We start from the raw sequence: 13,452 nt of genomic DNA, 5'->3' as shown, positions 1-13,452 counted from the left end.
CTGTCTGGTTATCTTTCTTCCTCATTGCTCTTGTTTCTGCCTGCAGATCCTAATATTTTATGACTTTGTGTCTCTCTGTATGTAACACACTGTAGTCACTGGGTGTGGCAATTTCAATGGACTGCTATATCTGGTTTTCTAGCATCTATCTTTGAACTGTTGGTAATGGGAGATCCCATGTGATATAAACTTCACAATTTTTTATGATTCTTTGTGGCTTATGTTTCCAGTGTTTTTCAACCACTTCAGTACCATGAAGTTTGTTTGTAATGTTTTTTTTACAGCAGCTGTTCAGTTTGCAGAAACCTGTGGTAGTGAAAGAAGGGGTCAGAGGTCACAGCAGCAGTTGGAAACGGATGAGAAATCATCAATCAGAAACAGACCAGAGAGATTACAAGACCAGCAAGGTAGTGCAAGATTTGAGAAACAAAAAGATGAAGGCCTGAAGACAATAGTGAGTTATGTGCGTAATTTATGAAACTGTGTGCTGACTGCAGCACAACTGAAACTTTTGAGTAAAGGCTAAACATCTGTGCCTTCAGTGGCAGGTGATTTAAATGACATGCTTATTGAACTAAGGTGCTTTGCAAGAAATGTTGATTTAAAGTTGCTATATAAAAATTCTCAGTTTAATAATGTTTTAAAACAAACTAGTACATTTATACCTAACAGTACACCTACTGTAAAAGCTTTTGTGAGTATTTCTGAACAAGAACTGTTGTTGTTTGTATTTTGAGCATTATTTTGTTAATCAAAAAAGAAGCACATTTTTTAACCTTATTAGTGAAGAAAAAGATGCACTAAATTATTTATGTTTGAACAAAGACATAATTATCAAAGCAGATAAAGGGGGAAAAATAGTTATTATGGATGTAGTTCAATATAATGAATGGATGTATGAATTTTTATCTGATACTTCAACTTTTGTGAAAGTTGATTGGAAGTTTGTATCTGATGTTATTATGAAGGTTAAAACTTTTTATATGAAATACTGATGGATGGCTTAATTACACCAGAGACATATAATTATTTCTATATGGTTAACTCAGTTACACCTTATATTTATGGACTACCCAAAATCCATAAGAGTGTAGTCAGGCCACCAATGCGACCTATTGTGTCAGGAAAGAAGTGGGCTACAGTAGCAATTTCTAAATATGTGGATAGATAACTAGTTCCTGCTTTGAAATGCTGCCATAGTTATATTAAAGATATTCGTGATTTTCTACAGATGTTAAATGAGTGGTCTTTAATAAATATAAGCTCTGACATCCTTTTAGTAACCATGGACATTAGGTCACTTTTTACAGTTATTCCCAATGAGTATGGAATTGAATTATTTGTATATGGTTAACCCAGTTACACCTTATATTTATGGACTACCCAAAATCCAGCATTACCCACACCTAGAAGTGGGCTATTGCTATTATACAATGACATTATTTAAGAAAAAAAAATACTTACTTTTCTTAAGTAATGGCATTGTATAATGCCTCTGTGCTGCCCTTCTGCAGCTGTCCAGTATCCTGGGGCAGTTCTGATGTACTGCGCATGCGTATGCTTACTCAGCACATCAGAGCTGTGTGTGGAAGCAATGGAGAAAGGAAGATCTCCGTTGCTTTTTTAAAGCTGCCTCGTTATGTTAAACAAGTTTAACATAGCGAGATATCTTTAAAAAAATCAACGGGGAAAGGAAGATTTCCGTTGCTTTTTTTTAAAGATATCTCGCTATGCTAAACTCGTTTAACATAGCGAGATTACAGCAACAGAGCTCTTCTTTTCTCCGTTGCTACCTAACAAAAAAAAAAAAATCAAGACTTATACTAATGGAAAAAGTCTGGGTGACCGGACCTTTTTCCATTAGTATAAGTCGGATTTACAACGGGCACACTGGTTGGGCAGGCCAATCAGCGTGCACATTTCGGAATGCTAATAGGCAGTCATTCTATAATAACATATTTATGTTTAATGATGACTGTTACCATCAATGTCTGGAGGTGGCTATGGATACGCCAACAGCTAACACCTATGCTAACATACTTCTTGCTAGATGGGAAGAACAATACATATTCTCAGAAATAGAGATGTGTTATAAAAATGAACATTTAGTGTTCTTTAAAAGATTTGTGGATGATATATTCCTGTTATAGAATGGCACTGTGGGAGAACTTACTGCATTTATAGAATTCTTGCACACTACCACAAACTTTGTGAGATTTTAAGTGAACTCATCTTTGGATGAAATTAACTTTTTGGATATAGTCGTTTCTAGAGATGATGTGCATTTTAATTCCAAAATTCATAGGAAAGATGTACAAGTTAGTATACACCCACAAAGCTTACACCCCAGGTTTATTTTTAAAGGAGTAGTAAAAGGACAGCTTATGCGAGCTAGCAGACTTAGTAGGAAAGATGTAATTTTTTAGCTGGAAATGAATGAGATGGCAGACTCTTTTATGAAAAGGGGTTATAATGAAGTTATAGTACAACAAATGAATGGAATAGCTACTGGGTTAAGGAATGACACAGCCAGACCGTATTTGACTGGTAAGGCTGATAATGTTGTGGTGGAGAGAGCCAAACCAAATTGAACTATGGATAAATTGAATTATATGATGAAATATAATCGACACACATGTCTTGTTAAGCAAATAATTAAAAAGAACTGGACTTTACTTGCATCCAGTCAAGAAGTGGTTGATCTAGTAGGTGAGACACCACATTTTGTTTTTAAAAGAGAAAAGAATTTAAAGCAACACTTATGCTATAAGGATATAAGGAGAGATAATGTCCTACAAAAAACATTAATACATTTGGCACTAAACCGTGTTACAACTGCACACATTGTGCAGATATTAATATGGACTTAAGCTTTATACACCTAATTAGTCAAAAGTTATTTGAATTTAGAGCTTCTGGAACATGTAACACAGAAAATGTGATTTATTTTGCTAACTGTGTATGCTGCCAATGTTTTTATACTGGTAAAGCAAATAAAAAATTAAGAGAGAATAAGTGCACACTGTTCTGACATTCGTATAAATGTCTGTACAAATGCTTTGGCTAAGCATACAGCAACTGCAGGTGTTGAGCGTAAATTCCAGTTTAGAATTTTGCAAGTTGTGTTTCAAAATAAAAATGGGGGTGATTTAATAAATCAAATGGAGTTGGCCAAATATAAATGGATTAATTTTTTTAGAGCAACCATATGCCAGGTTTGAATGTGAATAATAGTATAAAACCTATTTTAAAAGATAGACATGACAGAATATAAGCCTTATTGAGGCTCAGTTTTAAGGGAACTTTTATAAGATGTGGGGTACTTTAAGGATGTAATTGCTGCTATTATTAAGTTTGTACTTTGGCTGTGTGGTTGTATATATACTTGTGCTATGGTAGGGCAATTTTATTAAACACTGAAGAAGAGTCTTTTACTCGAAAGCTTTGTTCTGCTATTCTGCTATTTATGCTATTTATGTCCTGCGCTATTAAACTATTTATAGAATGGTGGATTTGGACTGTTTTTTCCTGGAATTTTGACTGCTTTTCATCCAAGTCCTTTGATTTGCTGAAGACCTGTTATTTTGTAATTTTGCAGAATCCCCAGTGCAACAGTCTTGCCACATTATTATGCCTTTCAGTATAGACTCCTTCTGCTATTAGAATGTCACAACCAGCAATGATGTGTGTGACTGTATCCAATTCGATTTTACAAAACCTAATTTGTCTGTTTCTCCCACATGTTTAATGGACTTCATAAACCAGCGTGTACATAGCCTTCTTTCTAGGGTCACTAATATTAACCTTTTATCTCTTAGTTTGAATTCACCACTCCTTAATCATTCCTGCATTCGTTCCCGATCAACATGAGGTTCTTCCAGACGTTTTCTATACTTGCAACTATATTTATGCATTTTCCACATTTCTTGCCTTCTCGTCTGGTCCTTCACCTTATATTCTTTCTTTTGTTTTTTGGTGCATTCAGTTGCTGCTTGATTTTTATCTACTTCTGGTTTAATTTCCATTCCTGCTTGATGCCGATATGCTTCTGCTAGACTAAGCAAAGAAGTCATCTTAGATTTATTCTCCTCGTGTTTCAAAACTTTCACTATGTTTGGGTCTTGTGAGGTCAACAGATATGTGTTCATGATTGCAGATCTATACATGTAATCAATTTCAAGGAGGACCATCCCTCCTTTGCAATGGGGAATATATAACCTTGGTATACACTGATTTTTATAAATCATTTGGTGACCACGAAGCACCCTTCTTGTTTTCATATGTAATCTATCCAACATGTTTTGGGGTCAGTCAATCACTCCAAAACTGTAAGTTAGGACAGGAGTAGAAAACTGGTTTATAGCTTGGATTTTGTTCCTAGATTTCAACACTGTTTTCAGGATTAATTAAAGTCTTTTAAAGTATTTCTTCCTAAATTTTATTCACATTTGTTCATCTTTTATTGTTGATCCTTCATCAATTCCCAAATATTTATATGCTTCCTCTTGCTCAAGTTTTTTTATATCACATTCTTGTCACAGACTGATGTTTTCCTGCAGCTGCAGTTTTCCTGCTTTAAAGGTTACTTTTGCACATTAATCAAGAACAAATGATATTCTTGTATCATCTGAAAATGTTTTGACAACCTGCAGTTGTGCTTTCAGTTCATCTGATGAGCTATACAGCTTTAAATCATTGACAAAGAGAAAATGAGAAGTCTTTACACTTTGTTGTTTTCTAAGAGACAAATTATAGCAATGACCTAAGCTGTTAAGTAAACAGCTTAACGGGTTAAGGGCAAGGCAGAATAGCAACGGTGACAGAGAGTCACCATGAAAGATCCCCCTTTGAAATTTTATCCGTAGGATAATAATTTGTCCTTTATCGTGGCGTAATTGCAATGTCATTTGCCACTGTTTCATGATCACTATAATGTAGTAGATCAGTGTAGAAAGTATCTTATACATTTTTAAGCACTCTTTTATCCATGCATGTGGGATACTATCAAATGTTTTTTTGTAGTCAATCCATGCATACTTAGATTCTTCCCCTTTACAATTCTCTACTATGACTTTATTTAACAACAAATGATCCTTTGTTCCATATGACTTTCTTTCATTTGCCTTTTGATCAACTGACATAATTGAGTTTTCTTCTAAATGACTATAAACTCTGTCAGCATCAATTCCCATGTATAGTTTATAAGTCATCCGAAGGCAAGTTATTGGTCTATACTTTCTAGGGTAGCTTGCAGGTTCACTCTTAAGTAGGAGCATTGTTTTTCCTGTTGTTAGCCAGGTTGGTGTCTGTTCGGGGTTAACATATAAATAGTTCTTACTAATGACTAAGTCTTCATGCAAAGACGTTAATACTTTTAACCAAAAGTTAGGTACTTGCATCTGGGCCTGGGGTTTTCCAGTTAGAGGTTTTTCTTAACTTTATTTCAATCTATCTAGTTGTTACTTCATCCCATTTCATATCCTGTACCTTTAAACTTCTTATTCTTTCTTTTACTTCTTCTGTCTATTTAGTGTCTTTGTTATGTTCCACATGATCTTCATAGATACTTCAAAATGTATCTATTTCTTCTTTTTTGGCAGTCTTTCAATTCCTTTTATCTTCTTTCCCAATTCTCTATAAAACTTTTTTGGGTCATCAATACATATTTTGGACTTTCATCAATAAATTACTTATTTTGTACTTTTTCTTTATATTTATCTGTGTATCTTCGACCTTTTTCTGCCTGTGCTGACATTTTTAGTTTGCTATTTGTGATAGTGCATGATAGATCCGGGTCTGTTCTAATACTGTGCTTTGCTTTTATCATGTCTATCTTTCTTAGTATTTTTGTTGATCTGTTCCCTCTTCTGTATTCTTCTAACAATGAAACTTCTTGTCTTAATTGCTTTATAGTTTTCTCTGTTCGATATTTCCATGATGGTATTTGATTTGTCCCCTTCCTTTCCCTAACTACACTGTGTTCTTGTGGTAGAATTTTATCATTTATTAATTTAGCTACATAGTGATATATCCTGTTTACTTCTGTTATATCAATGGATTGCTATGGACAGTCCTAATTACTGTGTTGTTTTATCAAACCTTCCTTTTTGAGTTTTATTGACATTCTGCAGTCTATTTTTTTCATTGATCTTAATATGTCTATCTCTATTAAATCAAGCAACTCTTTTCTTAGCTCATTTTCTTCTAAACAGAGGGCACATTTTTTATTTTCCATTTCCTGTGGGCATTCTATAGAAAGTGCTGTAGTATCTTCCTGTGGCACATTCTTTTCAATTTGATCCTGTACCATCTGTCACTCTGTCATATGGGAACTTACTGGCCTATCCTCAACATTGACTGCATCAGAGTTTCCACAGTTTCCAGTTCCTTCCCTTGCTGTCCAGCTTCAAGTGGATGTTTATACTGGTTTCCGGTGGAAAGCTCCAAAATATCTTTATATGGCACCTGACCAATTGCTTCACATTCCACTGGTTTCCCCTTAATTTGGATATCCATTGCTCAATCCTGTTGTGGTGCTTTCTGAATTAGATTTTCTACACTTAATCCTTCACTTCACAGGTACTCTGTGACCTCAGTTTCTATTTTATTTATTTATTTTATTTACCATTTGTTTATCAGGAAAGTCCGACTTGGAATGAAGCCGATTTTCAGAGGAGTCCTTGGGAGTAACGCTCAAGATGTATATCTTTGAAACGTGGAAGGAAATCCACATGAATGCAGGGAGGACATGCAGACTCCTCACAGAAGACACTCCAGCTGAAAATTGAACCAGAGAACCTCTTGCTGTGATCCAACAATGCTACCACTGCACCACTGCACAGTCCAGTTGTGCATTTCTATTTCTGTAACTTCTCCATTACTGATCTCCTTTTCTACTTTTCCTCTTTATCTTCTTATTTTTTGTATTGTAAAGTTTTCCATATCCAGATTCCTTTGCCTGCATTTCTTTTTGAATATCTTTGGTGGTACAGTAAGAAGCATAAGATGTTAGGGAAAATCATTTTGCTTTTTATGTCTTTACCTGGGTTAGGTCCACCAGACTTTGAATATTACGCAAGTGCCATATACTGTACAATCTTAATCAAACTAGTCAGTAAGGCATAGAGTTCATAATGGCAGATTTTAGCACATAATTATTTGGAGGAGGGGGTAAGTATACTTAAGACTATGGGAAGCTTCAATGGATTATACATCAAGGATTGTCTTTACAGTTCTTAATTCCTTTCTCTTCACTTGAGAAAGGAATAATATACAGACATGGAAAACACCCTTATTCTGATATCTTGCTCATCTTATTTTTTCTTTCTCTTGCCACATGACAAACTTCTTTCTAAAACTTGTAATGGATTGAAATTTTAGGATCACCTTTATTTGTCTGACAGTTTGATTTATTGGAATGGCTTGCCAAGAAGTATAATTTGATGACCAAACAAGGGGCCTATATCTTAGTTTATCCAGAGACAACCAAAGGTCAGTTATAATGGGGCTAGGGCTAGATACTTATGTACAGTTGATTACATGGCTTCATCTCAACCATGACTAAAGTATACTACTTAAGGGAGAAATAACTGGCCATATAAAGGTTTGATACAAGGTGATATGTGATATACTGATAAATACAGAATTTTTGTCGGAGTATGAACTGGGTGATTCCCTGATGACAGAGCCTTGGACCAAATTCATGCTGGCCCCCAGGTATGTAAATAGTTTGAGATACTTTAGATTTTGGTAGGCAATGTCATTTTAAGTTCTTTTATACTTCTGCTAGGTTGTTCAAGATTTTTTCCTTGATGGGTCTACATTGCTTGAGCTGTAGAGATCAGGAACTAGGGGACTAGAATCATATGTTTTGGAACTACCCCAATTTTTATTATTTAAAAGGGAGTTACAGGAGAAAGTCTTCCTGAGGACATATATTTCTGGGGGAATTAAAGATGGCTCTAATGTGTCCAAAGTTGAGATGGCCGCAATCAGTTTGGTAATTCTTCTTGCAAAAATGTTTATTACAAAGAAATGAAAGCAGGCACTGCCACATAATCTCCAGGATTTGTTGACTTTATTACAGGAGGTCAGAGGCATCGAATAATCATATTCTCTGTCCTCATCAGGTATTGCAAATATTGTGACAAAGTGGTGATGCTTGCCAAGCTGATGGTCTAAATTAGTCTGGTAATCATCTGGTCTGGATATTTTTATTTTATATAAACTACACCAGATAATTCAAAATATATATGACTATATACTGTAAGCTGTAAGGTCATCAATATGAAATAAGAAATTAGTATGTTACTAATAGCCTCATCATATGATTTGAATGTATTATTATTAGCAATTGCCTTTTATCTGTTGATTTTTGCTCTAAATATTGTTATAGTTTTGATCTTCTAAAATTCACTGATTCTCAAAAAATGTGTTTTTAAAGTCAGTCTAGCAGGGTAATGAGATAATATACATAATTTTTCCAAATTGTTAGTTAATAAATCTGCATATCTTTTAAACATCAACATTGATTAAAAGGGTCTATATTATAACCTCGAATGATTAAAAGAGTGAACGCTCTTTAATTGACCCCTTAAAATTGAAAGCACTAAATCCCAAACACACAGAACAGCAATTTGTTTTCCCAGGGGAAGAAAAAACTGGGCAGTTTTCAGGACTTTGCCATTTCCTCCACTGTGGTGTGATCTCGGAGTTGGTAAATTTAAGTGTGGGGGGTGAAGCTCATACTTTATTTTGCGTTTGGATTTTTTTTTTTTGTGGAGCACCGATTTATTTTTTGCCTGGGAAAAAAATTGCTGTTCCGTGTGTTCAAGATTTAGTGCTTTTGATTTTCAGGAGTGGATTAAAAACCGTTCGCTCTTTTAATTGTTTGAGGTTATAATATAGACCCGATTAAAAGAATAGATCTGTACTTATTGGGTGTTAATGAACTAGAATTTGTTTTATGTATGAGAATTGCTTTGCATTAATTGAAATACAGATCAAAACCATCTAGACAAAAGACAGTTGTGTAATTCTTCACAGATTTTGCTAATTTTGATTGAGAAGTACTTGTAGAGTTCAAAGATAAATACACTAGGTGCATGTGCTTTATAACTTTTTATGAAAAATGTGCAACTGGTGCATTTATCATTGATTAAAAAAAAGAGGGACTTCAGAAAAAAAGTTGGTTAAAAAAAGTTAAATTCATTTTAACTTGGGCTGATATGAGGAAAAAAAGACCTTGAAAATCTTTAAAAGGTAGTAAGTATAGCATTATTGTCTTGTAATATTTGTCCATCCACTTTTAAATCAGAAATAATGTTGCTAGTAAAATGGATATATGGCATGTCATGGTCAAATATCTAGAAAGAACCTGAGCATGCTCCATATAACTGATATGTCACATAAGCCCACTGTACACTAGTATGAAATTCAGTCTGTAACAATTTAATTCACCACTCAAACTTACTATCAAAGTTAGATATCAGTTCTTTTTTTCTAAAAACAAAATAATAATTATAATAAAATAATAACAGCAATAATAATAATAATAATAATAATAATAAATTAAATAAATAAATCATTTGAGCCAATTGATTTTTTCTCCCCCCGCTTCTTAAACATACCAACTTCGAGATAGCACTTCAGTGCATAAAAAGGAAATCTTCCCTTTCCATGCTGTACGGAGATTTCTGTTAAAAAATTAGAATTTTCAAGACTTCGATCATATGGTGTCAACCATATCAGATTCAAAGTTTTAAAACTTTGATCTTCTGATATAGACCCTGTCTGTTTTTCTGTTTAAATGTGATAATACGTTCTTAGAGTATGCTGCTACTAGTGCTCATATGCAAATTGTCAAACACTGCCTGGGGCAAGCTCTTACTTAAGTATGTTCTGCCCTGCCTGTGTCACCGCTACTTATCCTGTGCTAACTGGCTACCATAAGCTGGCTTCTGATAGGGAACATTTCTTCTGAGGGAGGTGTTTTATGGGATGAGGGTTTAACACAAACTCTTTTCACCAGCAGTGGTCATGTATTGCTTTTTACTTTCTTTTTTCTTTATTGTTGATGTTAAGCAGACTAAATTGTAGTTTCATAAGAACTACTGGGCCTTTCTTTTCTCTCTAGGGTGACAGTTACAGTGAATGTGTTATTATAGTCAGGACATATTCGGTGTCATTCTCTTTTCCCTTTTCAGTCGTATTAGGAATACAGTCTGCAACATTCAAATTGTCAGGTGTGGCAGAGAATCGACTTCCCTTCATTCATCCTTTGGGTGAGTGACTTGTTTTTTAGCTGAAGACTATTTCCAAGAAAGCATGTCGACACTCCACACTTGCATGACTTTATAGTAGATGATAATAATTAAGGAGCATTTATGGGGGACTTTGCCCCATATTTGATCAGGATCAGTAGATTTTTTGTTGTTGATTTGAAATTTTCATGAAAACAGTATTCTAATGTACAGCAAATTGCTCAGATATACCACATAAATGTTTTACTCTTCAGATGATTATTATAGATGTTTACATTAGTCATTTGCATTGACATTGTCCATCATCTTGTACTAGATTAAATTAATTCTTCATAATGTACTGTATAATTTTCACTGTTTTTCAAAGTTTTTGCATGTCATATCTTTTACTGCTGCAGATATAATGACAACATTCAGCAGTTATACAAATAATCATATATTTGTGTTAGATTCATAACTTGTTTCTTAAATTCCGAATGATTCACAAATTTTATTTTAATTATTTCCATTTTCATTCTGAATTAGTTGTTTTTTATGAATGGTTCATAGGTTCATAGGTAGGTAGTAGGCTAGCAGCCCAAGGGCCTATGTAAGCCTAGCCAACAAGGGTCCCTGGCTTACGCCACCCAAGAAAGTTATTTTCCTGTGCCACTGTCGAGCAGAGACACAGAAGTGATCCCCAGTGTGTATTTCCTATTTCCCATCCACTCATCAAGATTTTTCTTGAAGAGTGTTAATGAAGGACTTTGCTTGACATAGATGGGTATCCTGCTCCAGAGTATGGGAAGTCTCTGGGACAGGAATCTATCCCTCCAGCATGTCCTGTTTATTGTGGTGACAAGGTTTAGGTCCCTAGAGCATATAGCTCGGAGGGATTGGGATTTCTTTAGGTGTAGCATGTCCAACAGCTCTGGGTTTGACATAGCTTTATATGTTAGGCAGAGATCACCTCGGAGTAGGCGATATGCTACGGAGTAAAGCTGGAGTTTTTTGAGGCGATCAGTGTAGGGCATTTGTTTGAGGTCAGTAATCCTCTTTGTGAGGTACTTCTGTGGCCTTTCCAGCTGCTGCAGATGTCTTGTGAAGTACATTCTAAAAGGGGCGTTGTACTCTATAATGGGTCTAATGAGTGTAGAGTAGAAGTGAACAATGACCTCTTTTTTGCTGGATGAGAACCCTTTTATGATGAGGTGTGCCACGTAGAAGGACTTCCTGACTACTGTGGTGATGCGACTATCAAAGGAGAGACTACTGTCCACCTAGGTCCCAAGGTCTCTTATCACACATTCGGTTTTAAGTAGATTGCAGCCTATGTGGTAGTTCGTGGGTACAGGGTTTTTATCAAAGGGGATGACACTGCACTTTTTGGCATTGAGCTGGAGGACATGGATCTGACAACAGGCATCTGTCTCAGCAAGGCTCTTCTGTAGGATGTCCATATCATTTGGGGACTTGACTATGGCTCCTAGTTTGTAGTCATCTGCAAACCTCGTTAGCCAGAGGCTGTCTGTGTTAGCCTGTTCTTCAGAGAAGTAGATACCAAACAGGAATTGTTTACATACAAACATTCGTAGCCCTAAAATGCTGATCTTGCATTTTCCATTCAAATAAAATTCTGTGTCTGAGACATTATATATGTTTACGTATTTAGCTATTTATTTGTTTATTTATTAACACTTGACCTGTTGACTGATTTGATTGTTTTTTAAGCCAACTATAATTTGCCAAAATTTCTAGTATGAGTGATGGAAGTCTCCACAACATGGAAAAGAATCATCAACTGCTTATTTTCACAGAGGATACGTTATTATATGCATAATGGAAGCCCAAGAGTTGCACATTGCTTTCGCATGACATACATGCTTCATGAACCTAACCTCAGTATTTCAAAACAAAAAATTATATGCTCCATTATCAGCTGGTCATTCGTAACAATTATTATTATTATTAGTAGTAGTAGTAGTAGTAGTAGTAGTATTAACCAAAATTTTAATGCAAGTATGATTTGAACTCTACTCATTTTCTAAGTATAAAATAAAAGAAAGACTGTATATCACTTTCTTGCCATACTGATAACTCAGTACAAATGGAACAATAAAAATATTTTCTAGTATGCCTCTAAAGACATTGTTATTGAATGATTTTAAAAGAAACACCATTTAAAAGTTAGGAATGTGGAACCCTAAGTATAGTTTTCATTTTGATGACATGGAAGTGGAAATCTCTCTCGGCATACAGAAACATCATGTCTCAAATAACACAATCAGAATTACTATTTTTCTTAAAATATACAGAAAGAAAGCAAAATGAAGTTAGATTCAGATAAAATGTTAGTTACATAAATAGGAAGTGTATAAATGTATAAAAGCTTTAATTATATTGGAAAAATGTCTTCATATCAAAACAAGCAATTCAGACTTATATAGTGTTTGTTCTATCATTCAGTAGACAATTATCTGTTAATTACAAATCATTATCTGTCAGATATTGTTAAACAATGATCTACACCCAGAATATGACTCTTTTCTACTTGCATCCTGATGCTTGCCTTTAATATTATATTATAGTGTCTAACTTCAGCCTTTCACTTATCATTCATGATCATTTTAATCTTCTCTGTTTTATATTAAAAAAACTGTTTCCATTATGAAACCATTAATTTTTATAAAGAACAAAAGTAAGTAAAATCAAAATGAAGCACTCTATGTAAAGCATGTATGTCCATCAGAGCATTTTCAAACCAGTGGATTAATATTCAATAACAAAACTTTTTAGAGCATATGCTGATATATGGATCATATTTTAGACAGACACGTCAGAGTTAAAAGTGTAGTAACAATGTGATTTGTATACTTAAAAAGCAACTTTGGGACACCAGTACTGACCATTGAAATGGGAAATCTGTGCAGAATGCATTCATAATTTTGCAGCCACTGAAAAGCAACATGGGCACTGGACACCACTCATGCATATCAGATTATATTTCCTCTTGCTTCTTTCTGGCTGTAAAGTCCGGAAAAATATCAATCTTTAATTCTGATGTATTCAGCTGTACTTGCTGATGGTAAGTAAAACACAAGATTTCATATTAAGTCTGAACTACCACAATTTGTATTAGTGGAATAAATCAATGATAGCTCAGTCATTATGCAGTGACTATGGAAGCTAAATGACTGGGCTTCATCCAGTA

Source organism: Protopterus annectens, chromosome 6.part0 (assembly GCF_019279795.1).
Source record: "Protopterus annectens isolate FY-2018-M chromosome 6.part0, PAN1.0, whole genome shotgun sequence".
In the NCBI taxonomy this organism is placed as follows: Eukaryota; Metazoa; Chordata; order Ceratodontiformes; family Protopteridae; genus Protopterus; species Protopterus annectens.
This window is presented reverse-complemented; position numbering follows the sequence as displayed.